Here is a 20,778-nt window from a genome sequence, read left to right on the forward strand (position 1 = left end):
TAGGAAAAATATGAAAAGCCAGGACTCATGTCATTGACATCCTAGATTTCCATAAAGTTTAACTCTCACAAATGTGTGTACGTTGGTCGTTTATGTATTATCTTTTTGGCAGTGTAGGTCGTTAGTTTATGAGGTGCCTTTCTGAGTCTGAGTTGTTCATAAATAGGGCCACTTTTATATGCAATTTTCAGTAGTGATTCAATCAATAAAGCTTTAACTGATTTTTACACAATTTTTTGCCCAAGTTTCTTGTGTGTTTTTTAAGCTTAAGCTGTTAAAGCCAAGCTATGAAATGGTCTAGACAAAAAATTGTATGCTTCTATATGAGAAAGAATATTGTATTTTACCTAAAGGCAGGGAGATCTTATAAAGTATTAAAGCAATAATAAGTACCCTGGGCTTTTTTTGAACTGATTAGTTTTTCCAGTTCACTTGATGATGCAGATTCCACTTAGCAAAAAGCACGTCAGGAGTTGCAATGAGGATGAAACGTGACTCCTTATCACATATTAGATGTGCTGCCTTGGTTTTCCTTAATGGCATTTCTACTTCAGTTAAATATGGGTAAATGTGTTTCACAGCACTTTATTCCAAGATAGTAACTTTGATTTTTTTTCTTTTGTAAACAAAGACTTGTACTTTTGGCAATAAAATGAGCTATGGTTTGGAAACAAGTATTACCAATTTTTAATAACTTAAAACTCTAGAATTCTTCATATTTTGGTAAGCAGTTAGGTAAATGATCTTTTTTCAAAATAGGTCTTATTGTGTAAAGTTAAATTCCATTTTCAGAAGTCATACTCAGTACCCTACCGGTGAAAAAATACCTAACCCATTTGAAGAAGACATGCTGACCAGAATGCTGGGATATGGTGACAGAGTCCATAGGAGGCAGGTCTAGATAGAATACCAGGAAGAAGAAATGAGGGAAGAACTGGGGATCATTATCTTTTTTTTTTAATTTTATTTATTATATTTTTATTTATTTTTGGCTGTATTGGGTCTTTATTGCTGCATGCGGGCTTTCTCCAGTTGTGGTGAGAGGGGGCTGCTCTTCGTTGCTGTGCGCGGGCTTCTCATTGTGGTGGCTTCTCTTGTTGCGGAGCACGGGCTCGAGGCACATGGGCTTCAGTAGTTGTGGCTTGGGCTCTAGAGGCCAGGCTCAGTAGTTGTGGCACACGGACTTAGTTACTACACGGCATGTGGGATCTTCCCGGACCAGGGCTCAAACCTGTGTCCCCTGCCCTGGCAGGTGGATTCTTAACCACTGCACCACCAGGGAAGCCCCTAGAACTGGGGATCATTATCTTATATCAAGGTCTCTGTTTTTAAATTGAATTTCCACTCTAGTCGCCTTGTGAGTTCACAAGTTCTAATCAGTCCAGGAATAAAAGGTGACTTGAATAGACAGAAACAATATATTTTTTATAAAATTTCGAAAGAATATGAACCCCACTTCTGAATTGCAGAAGATTAAGTTTGGAGATTATGTGGATCACTTTTTATATTCCCTTGAGAATAAAGTAAAAATAATAATAATAAACTCTGGGTTATTCCAGCTGAGAGAATAAAAGAAGGAAACTCACCATGACAAGGGATAAAAATTTATATCATGTCACTTTTATAATGCAAAGCTTATACTGTTTCTGACAAGACAAAATACAGCCTCCTTAGTCTCATCTCAGTTTCTTTTCAATGAAGCTAGACATTTAATTAATTAAACAGCTTTTTGGCTTGGCTTTAATGATGTCTAGCTTCCTGCTATTTATCTAGCATATATGAATCCCACTTGCATGCAATAATCATTCCCTAGTATGAACTTCCAGTAATACCTCATCTCGGCCCATATATGGACTCTTAATCCTCCTATCCTAGTATTATAAGCCTTTATTAATTTGACTTATTTTCTATTAAAGTGTGAACTCACTGAACACAGGCTGTATTCATTGCATTATTACCCATTATTTCCTGATTCCTATTAAAGGCTCAGAAAGGAATTCTTATATTCATTGATGAGTAAACAAAACAGTAAATCCATTTGAGGCTGTTTTGGAGACTTTTAATTTGAGAAATTAACATCAGGTTTGGAATGCCTGTAAAATGCCGTTCCACATTTAGTAAACATGCTTTTCCTTTTGCAAATCTTATTCATGTGTGACTTTAGATAAGCCTATTTTGGCATAATGGAAATACAGCTTGATTACCTGTTGTTGCCATGCTGCCATTTTCTGCAAGCCATGTAAAGAAGGCTTTCTCTAAACTGTGGACTCAAACCTGGAGAATGAGTAATGGAGAATCTTGGTTTGTGTATTTGTTACAAAGGCTTTGGTGGCTAAGTACTGTTTTTATAGCCAATTGAGAGCAGAGTAGATAAGGATTCTGGTAGCTTAGAATAGCCTTGAAAAGAACTAACAACTGAAGATAAAGAAGCTGATATCTGAAGGAAGAGGGTGGCTTCTGTTATGCAAAGAAAAAAGATTGATAGGATTACAATTAAGGAAGAAAAATAAAAAGTTTCTCCCTATTATGTTTTTTATCAAGTAGTTTTTAGGAAATCACAACGTGCATAACATAAAGAAAAAAATAATGGAAAGAAAATAGATCCCAGTATTGCTTCAATAATACTTTTTTAACAGAAATTATTTTATGCTCCACATATTATTCTGTAATTTGCTGTGTTTGTCCAACATTACTGAAGACTTTCTAATTTTTTGTTGTATGGAAGTATTGTACTACAATCTATTTAACTGCCCACTTATTGACAGACATGTAGGCTAGTTCCCCAAAATCACTACTATAAACCATTGAAAAATATTTATAGCTGTCATTTGATTGTTTGTCTGCTATTGGAATGAATGTAATAATTATTTTTGAGAACTCAGTGACATCTATTTTAATAGGATCTGTCCTAAGTTAAGCTGCCAGTTGTAAATAGCTCTGTCTGTTCACTATCAATGCAATCATGATAACTTTGAAATGTCTTCTTGTTCCATACTTTTATAAGAATGCTTGATTTTCTGCATCAGGATTTGGAGGGCATAAAGTGTGCTGACAGTTCAGTGGGTACAGTTCACATAGAGTAAATTTCATAAGCTGCATAAAGAAGAACAGGCAGGATAAAATCATGAAAACACATTTAAAGGGACAATGTTGTCTCATTTAATAGGAAATTGTGGTTTTAAAAATGTCTACAAAAGTGACTCGTTTACTTAGTTTCTGGCAGATGAGAATCCAACTCATACATGACTCAGGTGAGGCCTTGGCTACACTGACCCTTCTATCCCTCATCTCTAGAGCCCCCGAAACATCAGTATAGTGAAAAGATGGTCAAAACATGGTCTCTAGAGCTAAACCTCCCACATCTGAATTTTAGTTCTGTCTGCCCTCATCAGCTGTGTCATTGTGGGCAAGTTATTTGACGTCTTGTGCCTTGGATTCCTAATTTGAAGGAAAAAAAAATGGGATAATAATATCTACCTAGGGTTGCTGTGAGGATTATAGGAGTTGGTACATATGTAAAGAGTTGAGGTAGTGTAAATAAGCATCATATGATTGTTACAGGCATTATTTTATATATATATATTTATTTTTTTATTTTTTTAATCGTGTTCTGAATTCACAGCATTTTTTAAAAATTTATTTTTTATTTTATTTATTTTTGGCTGCATTGGGTCTTCGTTGCTGCATGTGGGCTTTCTCTAGATGCAGCAAGTGGGAGCTACTCTTCGTGGCAGTGCTCAGGCTTCTCATTGCGGTGGCTTCTCTTGTTGCGGAGCATGGGCTCTAGGCGTGCGGGCTTCAGTACTTGTGGCACGCAGGCTCAATAGCTGCGGTTCGTGGGCTCTAGAGCACAAGCTCAGTTGTTGTGGCGCACAGGCTTAGTTGCTTCGCGGCATGGGCATGTGGGATCTTCCCAGACCAGGGCTCAAAGCCATGTCCCCTGCATTGGCAAGCGAATTCTTAACCCCTGCACAACCAGGGAAGTCCCACAGGCATTATTTTAATCAGGAAGTCATTTGGAAGATAGGAAAGGCCGCTTGAGGTACAGCAATTAATTTATTTACTGAAAATATATAGATACAGAAATGAAATATGAGATGCTAAAAGAATAAGTCATATTCACAAATTTGCTCATAGGAATTTAAAAGGGTATTCTTCCTTATCCTACTTCCTCCTGAATTGTATTGGATGCAAAAGACAGAATGCAGACTTTTACTGTTAATACTTGTCTACTATATTGGTGTTAATAGATTAGGTTAGAAGACTGGCCTGGGAATATAATCCCTACTTGCAGTCTTTTTTTTTTTTTTTTTTTTTTTTACTTGCAATCTTTAATGAAAAAAAAAAAAGGGTTCCATATACAAACAACTGATTTACAAAAGATCTTTTGGAAAATCACATATTCAATTAAATATTACCTTGCGTAAGAGTTTTTAACTAGGTCACAGAAGTTATAGCTAGAAATCATAATAATCTAAGGTTTTTTACTAATTATCATCTAGTAATATACTCAAAATATTCATAGACACATGGATACTTATGTGGTTAGTGTATAATACTTTTTGGTAAAATTAAATTGGGTGGGCTTCCCTGGTGGCGCAGTGGTTGAGAGTCCGCCTGCCGATGCAGGGGACACGGGTTCGTGCCCCGGTCCGGGAAGATCCCACGTGCCGCGGAGCGGCTGGGCCCGTGAGCCATGGCCGCTGAGCCTGCGCGTCCGGAGCCTGTGCTCTGCAACGGGAGAGGCCACAACAGTGAGAGGCCTGCGTACCGAAAAAAAAAAAAAAAAATTAAATTGGGTAAGTGCCTCTTTGTAATATGATATATACATATATACACACAATATTTTCCCAGGTGGCAGTGCCATCACCAGTATAATAGGAAAGAAGCTTATCAAAACATTGATTCAGAGAAGTAAAAAGCATGTTAAAATTTTTAAGAAATAAACACGTAAAGAAGTACATAAATACATTCTACCCACAATCCTACTAGCCTTTTCAAGCCACAGTATTTATTTTTCCAGGTTTTAATAAGGCTATTTTTTTAGACTGACCTGACATTTTGGAGCCATGCTTTAAATAAGAGATTATTAACTCCTTGATAGAATTCATAGTAAGCTTGATTAGAAGAATCTCATCAGAATCTGAGGTTAACCCTGGAATGAGACTAGATCTTACCAGGCTGACTTAAGGATGACTTCCTTTGTGCTTCCATTTAGCCTGTAGATGTCTCTAGTAGAATAATTATCATATTTTCCCATCCTATTGCTAAATTTGGGTCACTACTGTGATGTTCTTTTAAAATCCCTCTGTCTCAAGTACAGTAAGTCCCCTACATACGAACAGGTTCAGTTCCAAGGGCACGTTCATAAGTCCAATTTGTTCTTAAGTGCAACAAAGTTGGCCTAGGTACCCAAACTAACACAATTGGCTATATAGTACTGTATACTGTAATAGGTTTATAATACTTTTCTCACACATAATACATAAAAAACAAACACAAAAAATAAAGAAAACATTTTAATCTTACAATACAGTACCTTGAAAAGTACAGTAGTACAGTATAACAGCTGGCATACAGGGGCTGGCATCGAGTGAACAGGCAAGAAGAGTTACCGACTGGAGGAGGGAGAGGAGGTGGGAGATGGTAGAGCTGAAGGACCATCAGCAATAGGAGAGGGAGGGCAAGCTGCAGTTTCACTCACGCGTGACATTGACGGCACAGGTTCTAGTTCCTTGCTGGATTCAATTCTGTCTACCCTCTTGCCTCTGGATATCCGGGGCTTGAAATAAAGATACTGTACTACTGTACTCTATACATTACTGTAAGTAAAGTACACAAAAGCGCAACCACTTGTAGACGATGCACGCATGTGACAATGTACACAAGACATGCGAACTAACTTATGTGATTGGACATGCGAACGCACGTTCACATCTTTGAAAGTTTGCAGCTTGAAGGTTCGTATGTAGGGGACTTACTATTCCCAGTAAAGTGCTTAATCGATGGTAGGAATGCAATAAATACTTAATAAATTATTAAATGAATGAACTATCAGTTACAGAGGTAAAAGTGAGAATTGGTCCCAAATTTTGCATGTCCAAACATATTGGCTTTAAACATTTTATGTCCTTGAGATATAGTTAAGTTTGGGATGATCTTAGCTGTAAGAGAGAGCTATATAATAATTTAGAAATGTTTTCCTGCTAACATTAATAGTATTATTAAGACTACTGATGCTGGTACGTAGGAACTGATATGAGGGTGTCCTAGTGCAAATATCAATTACTATAATCATTGTTCATTTAACATTTTTCTACCTTACTCCATTCCATCCCAGAATTAAGCCGGTGACACAGAAGACAGGCTTGGAAGATAATGAGAGCTGAAATCAGACTCTATCTTTAGGACTTACTAGATACCTCTGCTTTGAAGTTTCTTCACACATTTGAGACTCAGTTTTTTAATTTGTTAGAAGGGGTTAATAACAACTTATATGTTTTCTTGATAAATTGCATTATCTATAATTTTTAGCTATGCTCTGGCATATAGTTAGAATTCAATAAATTCTAGCTGTTGGTGATACTAGTGTCATTATTTAACAACAGTCTTACAGTGGTGGTAGCCAGTTGCATCCATATTATTAAGCAAGCTTTTAAAATCCTTTTTGCTAAAACTCCAACTGGTGATGACATAATTTGCACACTCATTATATAAATATCAGATACAATTTAGCCAAGATTCCCAGGATTACTAAGATATAAGATGGATATTCTTTTACATTTTTTAGTATATAGATGTGCTACTTCTTTTTAAAAACCATTTTTTTCCCTTCAGTTCCTTGAGGGTATAGTAAAGAGGTTAAGGAATACATTCTATCAGTGATTAAGACATAAGGTTTTGCTTGCATGTGGAGGAAAGAGGCTATAGGGAGGAAAAAAAGTCGGTTTTTGATCCCATGCAGTAAAGGTCAGTGATGGCCTCAAGTGCATTTCTTGTGATGTGGGAAAGAATGAAAGAAACCTACATTCCATGAATACCTTTGTTTCCATAAATCAACATTACTGAAGGGTCGGCTATCGTGAAAATATTTAAAGTTGGTGAAATTAGTATAGTAACATTGTATGTGATTTGAGAATGTGAAGAATTTGTGGGTGAACTGGCATCTTGTGACTTAAATTTTGGCAAAGTGACTTGATTCCATCAAGAATGTCCACCAGCCTCTCTTTTTAAAATTTAATTAATTAATTAATTAATTTATGGCTGCATTGGGTCTTCGTTGCTGTACACGGGCTTTCTCTAGTTGCAGCGAGTGGGGGCTACTCTTTGTTGCAGTTTGTGGGCTTCTCATTGCGGTGGCATCTCTTGTTGTGGGGCATGGACTCTAGGCACGTGGGCTTCAATAATTGTGGTGCATGGCTCAGTAGTTGTGGCTCGCAGGCTCTAGAGTGCAGGGTCAGTAGTTGTGGCGCATGGACTTAGTTGCTCGGTGGCATGTGGGATCTTCCCGGACCAGGGCTCGAACCCATGTCCCCTGCATTGGCAGGCGGATTCTTAACTACAGCGCCACCAGGGAAGCCCCCACCAGTCTCTCTTAACAATCACTGAAATATACCTTTATCAGAGAATAGTTCTTTTGGTTTAAAGAAGTCATTTACAAACTGTCTCACTTAGAACTGTATGGTTCCTCTTGCTGCTGGGCTGACATTGCGTGTGTTAAGGGGTAAAGTAGATGTTGAGCCAGCGTTGCACTGGGTTTTCTACAAACCCCACCTACGTGTTCCTCCACAACACCATCTATATTCAACCCTGCTTTTATCCATTCAATACATTTATAATACATTTCTTTGTTCACCTTTATTTACAGTAATGGTTCCACTAGAAAGATATGTTTGAAAAACATCATGTGGTGGCAGTTGTCAGTATGAGTCTCTATTAAAATGAGAAGAGAATTAAGCTGTTATGGTCTTTTCACCCTAGGGAATGAGGTGGCAAGATAGAACGCAAAGGATTGTGAGATATCTAGAGGTTCATTCAGGAGGAAAGAAGGAGGAAGGATGCATCAGATGACTGAGGAATTTGCCAGAGTAAGTGGCCACAGGATGGGGTGAAATGGGGAGAGCAAGTGGAAGAGATGGAAATTCCAAAGACCAAGTATATCTATCTTCCTTTTTTTTATGGTTTTGATAAAATCTCCCCTAGAAACAACTTTGAAAAATATTTGCAAAATTCTTCATGAAGGAAAAATAAAATGCTGTAGAAACAGGCTCCCACAATTTTTCCTGGTGGGAAATGATGAAGGCCTATCCCGGGGCAATGGCAGTGGCAGTAGGTAGAGATGAAAGGATAAAAATAAACAAGCGGCATGTCAGAGAATTGGGTTTGATGACTAATTGGCTGAAGGAGGAGGGCTGGAAAAACAAAGTCCTGCTTGAGCAATGAGTAGGTGGCACTAGCCATGAGTGATACTATCTTATCTTGATATACATTGTATTAGTTTTCTGTTGCTACATAACAAAGTACCACAAATTTAGCAGTTTAAAATGATACAACACATTTTCAGTCTCAGAGTTTCTGAGTCAGGAGTCTAGGCTCAGTTTAGGTGGGTCCTCTGCTCAGGGTCACCTAAGGCTGCAGCGAAAGTGTTGGCTGGCTTGAGTTTTTATCTGGCAGGTGAACTGGGGTGGATTTATGTCCAGACTCACTCTGTTGGTTAACAGATTCATCATCTTGTAGTTGTAGGACTGATGGCCCTGGCTTTTTGCTGGCTCTAACTAGAGACCATCCTAAGCTCCTGTTGACTGCCTTCAGCTCCTAAAGTCTGTTCATATTTCCTAAACACTACCCACGGTTCCTTGCCATGTGGCTTTCCTAATAGGACTGCTTACTTGTCAAGGCAGCAAGGACTAGAACAGATTAGAGGAAGTCTGCTACAAGACCCAGTCTTATATAATCATGCAAGAGACATGACATATTCTGTCAATTTGACTCAAATCACAAGTCTTATCCACAACCGAGAGAACGGGATTTTGCCAGGGCGTGAACACTAGCCGATGAGTATCGTGGGAGGGCAGCCTGAAGTCTGTCCTCATACACGTGGAGAAAGCAGCATGAGCTAATAGGCTAAAGAAAGGCAGATAAAGCATTATGGGAATGTATGGACACAGATTTTTGTATAACAATATTAATGAAGCTACAAAACAGAACCTGAAATACTGCTTTAGTGAGTACCCGCACAATACCTTGAAGGTGAATCACAGTACCGTTTCCCTTTTATTCTGCTTGCTTGGTAGTTTACACATATATGCCTGCCTGTACTTAGTTGTGTTGACAATAAATTAATGTGGTAATTAGTTCTCATTGTTTAAATGAGTTTATTATTAAAGGAGGAACATACCTTTTGGGCTTCTGAGTGGCAGATACACCTGCCTCCTTCCTCGTGCCATTTCCCTTAGTGAAACCATGTCACCTGAAGCAGTGACACTTCTCTATTTAAGGGCGTGTGGTTACAGAGAATGTTGACAGCCTGAGATTTTAGGTCTAGAAAAAGCCTAAGGCGACTAGATTACGTTCAGGCACTGAAAAAGCACAGGCACATTATTCATTTTGTGCCCAAGCAAACTAATTTATGACAAACTTGTGAAGCTTTGTTTTGATAACTTCTGGGCTTGTTCTTGGCTCAGCGCATGTTTGACTGAGAAATCTTCCCTTCTACGTGCTCCTTTTTGTCACGACAAATGCTATTTAGGGGACTAATGAGCTGACATTATAAAGTGAATTCTCAAGGGAGTTTAAAAGGGTCACTGTGATACATTCTTCCAGAGGTAATGTATTTCACGGTGTTTACTGTAGCCTGCAGCAATTGTGTATGTGAAGGTTCAGTTTTTACCATATGTGTAATTGTAGGAATGAGCATTCAACTGTTTTAAGAGATGAGGGTTTAGTTCAGAATTTTGGGAGCATGTTCAAACTTAACTGAATTTTTTGCAAGGTTTTAAACCCTTTGACTTTTTTCCATGCTTTGTGCAGATGATACTTCTTTCACCTTTTTCCCATTCACTGAGTCCATGCTGATAACTGTCAGTTGGCGGCTTTTCAGTTTGTGATTTTTGGCACCATCATTATATCATATTATAATAAAACTATATTATTGTATAACGCTGTTTCGGGGAATAAGAAAATAGAATTGGCATCAAAATATTGAATAACAGCCGGACATTGGGCATTTCCACTAAAACAAGCAAACCAAAGCAAACAAACAAACAAACATAATTGTTAGATCATTTGCATACAGGGTAGTTTCCTTTGAGCCTGCATTGATTTACTGAGTGCCCATGGGCAAAGAGCACATAGCGATACGTGTGATAGAGTAGGCGCAAGCACATCATGGAATAAGACAGAGCTAGAGAGAGAAAGGAAGAGAGGCGATGAATGACCTCTATATGTTCACTCCAATGAGTAGTGAGGAGGGCTGACTCCCATGAACAATTCTCTTTCTCTCTCTCTCTCTCTTTTTTTTTTTTTTCCAGAAGATATACTATAGAAGAGCCTCTGGCATAATATTCACGGTAGCTTCTTTTTCTTATAATTTCTGCCCTTGGCATTTTAAAAATGACCAAGGAATTCCACTTGACATGGCTGTTTAAGTATGTTTTTTGATAATTCAAACATAACACTGAAAATTAACTTGAGGTCAGTCTTAGTTATAGTGAAAATGAAACCCTATTCTTATAAAAGGAAATGGTATATTCAGGGATATAAAAAAATGCTTCCCTCTCTAGTACAATATCATTCATATTTCTCCCCTATGCTGTGCTCAGCCTCAAATACGAGTTGACATATTGTGTAGGGTATGAATAAATCAGTGTTTCCTCACCTATATAATTTACCCACTTTTCACAGTTTGTGGGTTATGATGTTTTCTTTTAATCAAATTTTATTTTTCATCATGGCATAGGTATATTTTTGTCATCTCCCCTACTTTTTCTTTCCTGAATATGGTCAATAATGTAAATACCGTGAAAAAAAGTGTAATGACTTATCTCTGTTAAGTTGAATATTTATTATAGGTGTGGCAAAGAATTTGAAATGGTAGAGTTTTAGAGATATTCTTATATTCAACATGAATTTCGCTGTTTTTAAGTTGGATCCTCAAAAGACTATGGATGTTTAGACACTTGTATCCCTGGAGATGATTATTAAAAGCTCTTCTGGTATAATCTGAGTAAAACAAAAAGGCTGAAATGAATATTCTAGCAAGCTTATCAGACAAAAATGTTCAAGGGGTTCAGAACTGAACTTAGAGGTTTGTTCCTTCTCTAGAGAGTAGTAAAGGACAGGATTAGGTCTAGAAGTTGACTATACATGATAGATAAAACATAGTCCAAGATTAATGGGCAGGTGTTGTGCTTTCTGCTTATACATCTGTGTAGTTTGAAAACAGTCCCAAGATTGTACTCTATGAAATAAAAACTTACATGAGGATCTTTGAATATTGATACAAATTTTCTACCTGGTGCTTTAACCAAATATTTGTAGTACCGGTGTTCAGGCCATTTTGCGGTATTAAAAAAAAATTTAGTGAGCTCTTTTGCACTATAGTAATTTTAAAATGTCAGTTTAATCAATAATATGTACAGTACCAGAGCCTTTGGGCATTTAAAATGTCAGTTGTTTAATTTTGAAAAATGGATATTGGCCTTATAAAATCATCTGGTCAAGCATTTGCATTATATTATGCTTAGCACAGAGACTTACATTGTACTTAGAATGTCTTCATCAATTATTTCAAGACGATGTAAGGCTTGGGGATCTTTACGTGTGATATCCGATTACCAGATCTCAGGGCCTGATTAATTTTCCCCATTTCTTTTCTACACAGTGCAACAAAATGGCAGAAGGAAAGAAAATTAAGCTGCTATAAAACTGTCCAATTTATACTGTTAGAACTTTCGGTTATTGATTCTCTGTCTTTCCCCACAGACACATCACATACATGTACGTACAGATAAAACCCTATGCAGCCACACAACACCCAAGTGGATGTATTCTAGAACGCAGGCATGACTTTTAGTACTGACTCTACAGGTAATGGTGCAAGTGAGTGGTCATAAAACCATATGAGAAATGGTAAAGAGATCAGTATGCGTAGACACACACACACACACACACACACACACATACACACACACACCATAAAAATAAATAGCTGGATTGATCGTTCCCAAATCTGTGAGGCATCTTTGGAATCTCTGACTTAGAATATAAGCAAAGGTAAAAGTACAAAATTCACTTTAAAGAGTTCTAGGGAGAACCTCAAAGACAAGAGGGTCATTCTCCAAAATGGCTAAAATTTAGAAATAATGAAAGGTCTATGTAAAGATCAATTATGAGAGAGATACGGTATAATAGGATTCCAAAAAAAATAGGGAAATCTAGTAGATTTGAAATAAAAGCCTTAAGTGGAAAGTCAAAATCAGAGATTTTTCTCATGAGTAACTCTCTGTTGTATGATTCTCATAAAAGCAGAAGTTTAGTTAATGACAACTAAATGTTCTCTTGGGAAGGACGTCAATTTTTTATATTATCGTAATGGTAATTAATAATAAAGCTGTCATTTGAGCACTTGCTATTTACTAACCACTGTGCTTTGACTTCGCATAAATTAACTCCTGTTTTATAACATAATTCCTCATTTGAAGGTGAAGACTTCATGACTCACTGAGGTTAGGTACATTGCCAAAATTACACAGCCTGTAAATGGTAGATATTCAAACTCAGGTCTGTCTGATTCTAACAATTATTCTCTAAACCACTCTAAAGACTGTCCCTATTACCTCTCTAGACTTGAGAACTTGAGGGAAACGGAGTGGAAATTATATTTGAAAAGAATAGCCAGATTTAAAAATAATGATGCAAGAATATAAAAGATAAACTTCAAAACCTGGTGTAGACTGAAACTAACTATTTACAATTTTTTCTATGCATAAAAGAGGAATACAATAACTTGAGGAGTAGGTACAAAATTGGTTTAAAATTGTAATGGCCAAAAACTTAAAAGAAGAGAAGGAAAAATGTAATAAATGCTTATGAGAAAGAGTGCACATTGAGTAAGAGTACACAATGACAAACGTGCTGTTTGACCTTATGTGAGAAATGGCTGCAGAGAGGGAAAAGGAAACCATTAATATTTAATGAGCATCTACTATGTGCTAAGCACTGAGATTCTCCCATGCTGTCTCTACCGAAAGCAGAGGGGAGTTAGACATGCTTGCCACAAAGCAGATGCTGAATGAGTGAATGATAAAACTTCCCTCATAAAGCTTGATTGCAGTGTGCATCAGACTTTCATTATGGTTGTATAAATACATTATAAATAGGATTATTTCATTAGCAAACAATTACAGAGAACTGGTTATACGGTAGACACAGGGACAGGAGCATAGTAAGTTATAGCTTGTGATTAGCAGTTCAATAGTATATAAACAATTACAGTGTGACGGGATAAGTGTAACGATAGAGGCATGCACCAGATTGCTGGGGGACACAGAGGAAATGGTCAATATTATTCTTGCTTGAAGTAGGGGGGCTTAGGAGCTTGACTTAAGGATGATACTTATAGCAGTTTGTAAAAAAAAAAAAAAAAAGGTAATGACCTTTCCATGAGGAAAGAGTGGAAGGGCATTTTTAATAGAAGGAGCACAGTGCAAAACCAAACACATGTCACACATGTGCCCATCTAGGTTTCAGTATGTAGTTCACAGGGACATGGCTGGCACAAAATCTGGCTAAAATTTAGGCTCGTTTGTCTTGCTTATGGTGATTGCCTGGAACCTGGAGAGGGATTATAAAACCAGAAATTCCTTTCAGCCCTGAGATTAAATTAATAATTTAATTTAAGTGATTAAATTAATTTTGAGATTAATTTTTAATCAGTGCTAGTGCACGGATTTAAAATGAAATATTGGTAAGACAGTGGACAAAGTTTTGTGTATAACATTAGGAAAGATATAAATAATTGCTAGAAATACAGGGGCAAGCTAAAGAGACTTTCAGAAGACCTGTTTTAAAACTAAAGCAGGTATTTGGAACCTTTGAATTCAATCCTGCCTATATCTTTTGATTTGAATAACAACTATACTAAGGTCATTTCCAATTTCATGATTTGAAAAAACTAAAATCTACTCATAGTTTACAAAAGAAAAATGCCAGAAATAGATTATAGTGTGTTTAGCTATCGTGATGGGTTCTTTCTGTTATTATCTCAGGCCAGAGGAGATTACTCAAAATCATTTGATACTCAAAATCATTCTTTTTAGCTATTCTCCAGTTTTTATTACTTGAACAACTAATTGCATAATTTACATCAGAGAATATGTGTTTTGCTACTGTTAATTCAAAGACATCTCACTGTAGCTTTGGTTAAAATTTGAATATTTTTTCATTTCCTGTGTTTTTAAAATACTAAACACTGATCTGCTATATAAATAGAACCAGGTTTCTATAATTAATGTAAAATTCTTCCTATTACTTAACTTTGATGATTCTTATTTTTAAATATATTCAAGATATAAAAACTTATCAATATTTACATTGAATATAGCTCCATAAATCCTTAAAATTATTCAAAATAAATGGCAATGTATAGAATGATCAAAATTTCCCTTATATCTTATTAACTTCAAATCATATTCCTGGGAACACAAAATATAGACTCATGACTGTAGAATTATGTCTGTAACAGTGAAACTGTCTTATTAAGGTATCTGGCAAAATGAATAATGCTGTAAAGAAGAGTTTCAGGAAAGTAAATTACAACCTCCTCAAGATCCCTAAGCAATATCCTCTATTAATAAGAACTATGTAAAAGCCTAAAAGACGACCTATAAAAATTGAATCTAGATTTTGGTTATGACTCCTTCATTGGTAGATTACTTTGCAAGAAGTGAAAATTTATAGCAAAGATTTGACAAGGCCACAGATGTGCAAAGAAGACACAATCCAGAGAGTGTGGAACGGGTTCATGAAAGGCCAGTGTCGTTGGCTTTCATGAGTCCCTTTCCACCTATCTTCATGTCGTTTCCAGGGCTGTAATTATGTCCTAGTGTTTTGGTAATACAGCAGCATCACTCAGAGAGGCTATCATGAGTTCCCAGGTTCATTTCTTATAAAGGGTTGTACCTCTCCTTTCCTGGGCAGCACATAGGCTCAGGGATCAGCCGTTCCAGGAAAGGGCAGAAAAACCTAACCACCATGCCCAAGCACTGGCAACAGTGTCCTCGGAGGGTGCAATAAGTCAGAGAACACACACGATAGGATCTGGAAACCTAGGATCTGCTCTCAGCTCTGCTTGCTGTCAGCAAGTCTTTCAGTCCCTCTGGATCTCTACTTCCTGACTGGTTCAAATGTGACTTGAGGTCAGATTATTTTATGGGTCCTTCTAGATTTTTCTTTCAAAATTCTTCAGATAGTGCTTAAGCTAAACAAATGTAACTTAAAGGAACACATTTTGGAAAGGTACTTTGAATGTGATAATGGTGCTTCTGCAGAGATATGCCTGGTTCAGGAGTTGATTCATCCAGTGTAGGTTTGACCCTCTCAGTGGGGATTGTCAGCTGTCAGCCAGATGTGCCTTTCTCTGTGCAAAAGCATTTCACCCATCCTCATATCCCTTTCTCCTTCCTGCTTTCTTTCTTTTTTTTCTTTTCCCACTTCCCTTTCTTCTCTGTCTTCTGTAAGAGGGCTGAAGTGGTGGTGATAAGATACAGAGACTTTGCACAGCTGGTTGAAATGCCTGTCACCACTGGATGGGGTTGAATTCTGCTATGTTGCCCCTTTCCCAGAAGAAGGAACTGTCCCTTACAACCATATGGTTACCAACCTTTCATCCCCTTTGTCAGAAAAGGCAGTGATTGTAGAGAAAGGGAGACTGAATACAAGCTTGGTTTTGGACCAGAAAGCACAAGGTTCAAACCCTGGCTTTGTTACTTATTATCTAAATAAAGTAGGGAGATTTACTGTTGAATTCTGAGCCCAGGTGTCTCCTTTCTGGTAACCTGAGAATCATGACACCTACCTTATAGGTTCATTAATAGACAAGGTATAAGGTATCTGGTATACAGCTACACATTAGAACGAGATTGAAATTCTCCTATATGCAACTTCAGTATGTCAAGCAAGATAAAGAAGACTTTCTAGTGTATCTGAAACAGCAGAGTTGGTGATCTATGAATTTTTCCAAGGCAGCAACTTGCCTTATATTTTCCTTTTGTCTCAGTCCCTTCACAAGGCATCTGTTCAATAACTGTATAGTGAATAAGTGAATTGTTGAACAATATTGTTCAATATTTTTTCAATATCTTATAAAAGGAACATTTGTATCAGAAGAAACTAGGATTGGTCCATGATTCACATTTTCTCCAAGGGCCCAGTTCTTAAGTAACACACATTAGAGAAGGAAACTGAAGGTTAAACACAAACATTGTCAAAAGAGTGTTTGCCAAGATAAATCGTTAGACATTAACAGACCAAATGAATATGTCTAAGAAAGCAAAAAAAAGCAACTCAGCAGGACTTGGTATACATACTTTCCTTTTATACTTTTATCTGCAAATTTATATTTAAATGGAGGTTATAAGGGTTGTGAGCACTAGGTATCTAATGTCATTTTTGTTGTAAGTCTTATATTTTCTTTTTCAAGGAAGAGGGTAGCAATAGTTTTCTGAAAAACATCTGCATCCTCATGGATTATTCATGAGAAGGTTTAAAGAAATTCAAGGGGATCAGAACAAAAGTTAGAAGATGACTTATGTGGGAAACTGGACTTTGAGATTTTCTTGGTGTAAATGCTAGTCCTAAAGAACTGTATTGTAGCTTTGATAATGGTAAAGAGGTTTGGGGTTTTTTTTAACTCAAATATTGTATCAGAACTTTTTCCTGAGAGTTATCTAAATTTTTGTATCCACTAATAAGCAACCGTGACAGAAATGAAAGGTGATGAAACAACCTCCCAATAATTTTTTTCAGGTATTTTAATCATTCTTCAAATACCTTTGAATTGAAAAAGAGTTGTATGGATATAATACTAAGGTTTCTTTAGATCTAGTCAGCTTTCCAAACAAGTGAAACAGACTGTCACGTATTATCCCCAAGTCTACATTGTCTAATTTTATGGACAGCAAAGTCCCACCTGCCCAAAGATGTTTGATCCATATTCTTTTCTTTTTCAAAATTCTTTCTTTTATGCATTTATAGATTCATGCATTTATTCAACAGATTCATTCAATATGTATCTATTGAGCTTTTTTAAAAGTTAAGCACTGTTAGAGGCACCAAGTTTATGGTGTTAAGAATATAACCATGGTTCCTGATCTCCTCGAGTTTGCATGTTTATGAGAACAGATAAATACAATTTCACTGAACAATAGTAGCTTACATTTATTGGGTACTTAATGTGCCAGGCACTGTTCTGAGTGTTTACATGTATTAACTCAGTCCTCAAAACTATCCCTTTAAGTAGATAATATTTTATCTCATTTTATAAATAAGGAAACCAGAACATAGGAAAAATAAACAGCTTCCCCAATGTCATGCAGACTAGCAAGTGTGCATTCAGGTTTCAAAGTCAGTAAGTCTGGGTGTAAATCTTGTACTCAAACCCACTATGTTATTCCGAGAAATGACAGGGAAGAAGGCTTGAGGAAGCCATAATAGAATATGAAAGGGTTCTCCCATTTGACAGAAGGTATACATTTGGAAGTGACATTTAAGCTGACACCTAAGAAGCAAATGGCTAGGCAGAGTGGGGAGAGGACTTCTCTAACAGAGGACAGGCCATGTGAAGGCTTTGAAATGGGCTGAGCTTTTGGCACAGATGAAGCCTGGTGAATGATGAGGTTAGACTGGAGAGGTCAACTGTGGCCAGAAAGATAAAAAGAAAGAGGGTGGGTGAGGGCAGGGGTGGAGAGACAGAGAGACTGGAAGGAAAAGAAAAAGATAAAATCTCCAAAGTACAAAGGGAAGTCATTTATGGAGAGACATGATGCAATTGATATTTTAAGATAATTCTGGCTGGAATGTAGAGATTAGATTGGAAGGGCAAGAGGATAAGTAGAAAAACTAATTAGGAGGCCATGAGAGTAATCCAGGAGATGGGCAATAAAGGTGACAGCATGTAGATGAATTCAGGATGCACCTGAGGAGGCAAGAGAGGAGGAAGCCAGGCAACAGCTTCTGGGTTTGCATTTCTGACCTGTGGTATTATTGCCTGATGTTCTCAACATTAGGATACTATCCCGAATTATGACATTTTCTTTCAATAGCCTCAGTTAAAGTGTACCAGTAGTAACTGGAATCACATTGGATTTTTTCATTAGTTTATTAAATGAATACAACATAGAACGAGAATTTAATAAAAAACTGTTTCTGCCACCTTTTATGTACTGCTATGGTTTGATCTTTTTGATTAAGTGTGGTTAAGATGGTTAAGAAACTTTTTTTGTGCATGCCATTATCAGAATGCCATTACTAATATCTTTTAATCAGAGGTATTATTGCATTATTGTTAATAGCTCAAGCTCTGGAGTCATCTGCCTTGGTTTAAATTCCAGCTCTGTTAGTTGCTTGGTTATTTAATCTCTTCATGCCTCAATTTTCCGTCTTTCAATTGAGATAAAAATAGTATTATTTGTAATACTATTAAAAATTAAGTGAGAATTAAGTGAACAAATAGATGTAAAGTACCTACCTAGTGTCTGGCATATGGTAAGCGTTAAGTGTATATTAATTATTATTATTATATTAATATATACAAGGCACAAAAATTGTCTTATATGTATGTGTGTGTATTTTAAAGAAATGAGTTTTATAAAAATATGTTTTGAGCCAATGAAATATATGGTTCACTTGCAAAAATTTGTAGCTGTAGTAGAATTTCAACTTTTTAAAAGTTTAAGCACAGTGAAAACTTTTAACTTGATTGACCTAATAAAAAGATAATTTTTCTAGCACACAAGAAATGAGGACTGTATTTCTTTCACTCTTGGGTTTTGAAAGATTAAAGCAAATAAAAATGCCAGTATCTCTAACATGTACACCTCTAAGAAAGTCAAGAACAAAAGGAAATGTAAACCACCAAGGCAGTCCAGAGTGAAGTCCTTGTCATTCTGTTGGAACTCACCAAAGCAGATTTAAACCAGGCAAACTTAAAATAGAAAAGAATCAAAATTCCTTTTTTTATTATTATTTTTCTATATAAAGAACAGGTAATGTGCATTTCATGCTAAAATAGGATTTAGTGTACTCTAAGAGCAGGATTCTCTTTGAATATGGTCTAGGGCAGTGTGTTATAAGTGGGATCTCTATGGAGGGATTCAGTCAAGGAATACTGTCATTATATTTTTTTAATTTGAAAAAAATGTTACTTTTAGTATTAAAAAGTTCTAGTGAATGCCAGAGTCAAAATTACTCAGTGAATGCATTTCTCCTTTTCCCTTCTCTATACCCTCTGGTGTTCTAGTAAATAGTATAACATATTTACTATATTAGAATTATGAAATCTATAGCCTATTTCTTAGTTTTAGCATAGCTATTTTGTGATATAAAAATTAAGACTTGGGACTTCCCTGGTGGCGCACTGGTTAAGAATCCGCCTGCCAATGCAGGGGACATGGCTTGAGCCCTGGTCCAGGAAGATCCCACATGCCGCGGAACAGCTAAGCCTGTGTGCCAGAACTACTGAAGTCCGCATGCCTAGAGCCTGTGTTCCGTCCGCAATAAGAGAAGCCACCGCAATGAGAAGCCCACTCACCACAGCGAAGAGTAGACCCTGCTCACGGCAACTAGAGAAAGCACGCTCGCGAGCAGCAACGAAGACCCAACGCGGCCAAAAATTTAGAAAATAAATAAATAAAATAAATGTTTTAAAAAAAAGTTAAGACTTACACAGCTACTTTGTTATATTAGAATTAAGATTGAATGAATGGTATATTATATTTTTTCTATGCTAATGGAAATAAATGTTGAATAAATTTATGTTCCCAGGAAATGTCATTTATATTATCTAATTTGTTAGGAATATCATGTTATTACTTAAGCAAGTTAGCTTTTTATGCAAAAACACCTGTTTAAAGTGTTGGATATTGTACTCTTATAAATCTTAATACAAATTTCAAGTAAGTCCAAAATTTAATATTAATTATAAAACAGACATTACATTGTAATAACCATCTTTTGAAACAACAGCCAAAACAATAAACAAAAGAAAGGGAAAGCTTTTATTCAGAGCTTCATTTTTATTTAACAATCCTGAAATGTTGATGATAAAACACTTAACTCAGGCAGTCCTGGTCAACTGCCCTCATTACAGGTTTCAAGTTTTATTAAGCACCATTGCATTCAATTTAACATTTGTTCTAACCAGTCCCATGACCAAAGGTATCCATAGCTGATGCTTTGGAGGGAGTGTTACATAATGGAAAGCTCTGTGATCTTGAAAATATGATTGTGCCACTTTCTAAGCCTCTGTAATTCTGTATTTTTAAAGAGACAGTAGTACCTATCTCACATAATTTATTTTATGATGAATAAATTAAATCATGTCTTTAAAGCATCATATCTAGGCACATAGTAGACAGGTTATTTTACTTTTTCCTTCTATGACTAGATAGAAGAAATTAATATGAAAGGGATGGAGATGCCACATAGCAATTCAAAACATTTGGTCTTCTCAGTGTATGAGAGAGTCTGTCTCCCCAATGTATGGCAGGACGGTTCTCTAAG

General features: G+C 36.5%; 1 protein-coding gene across 4 annotated transcripts in view; it reads left to right on the top strand.

The window, feature by feature from the left end:
• LINGO2 (leucine rich repeat and Ig domain containing 2) overlaps positions 1 to 20,778 on the top strand; it is a 1,187,073-nt gene that overhangs the window by 489,807 nt on the left and 676,488 nt on the right. Inside the window, exon 1 of one of the 4 annotated variants that reach the window (XM_079927039.1) lies at positions 8,053 to 8,087. The exons of the other annotated variants lie outside the window; for them this stretch is intronic. The gene's annotated coding sequence lies outside the window, so the exon portion shown is untranslated. Of the gene's footprint in view, positions 1 to 8,052; positions 8,088 to 20,778 lie in introns of those variants that run through there. 4 annotated transcript variants of the gene reach the window in all.

Source organism: Stenella coeruleoalba, assembly GCF_951394435.1.
Source record: "Stenella coeruleoalba genome assembly, chromosome: 7".
Classification (NCBI taxonomy): domain Eukaryota; kingdom Metazoa; phylum Chordata; class Mammalia; order Artiodactyla; family Delphinidae; genus Stenella; species Stenella coeruleoalba.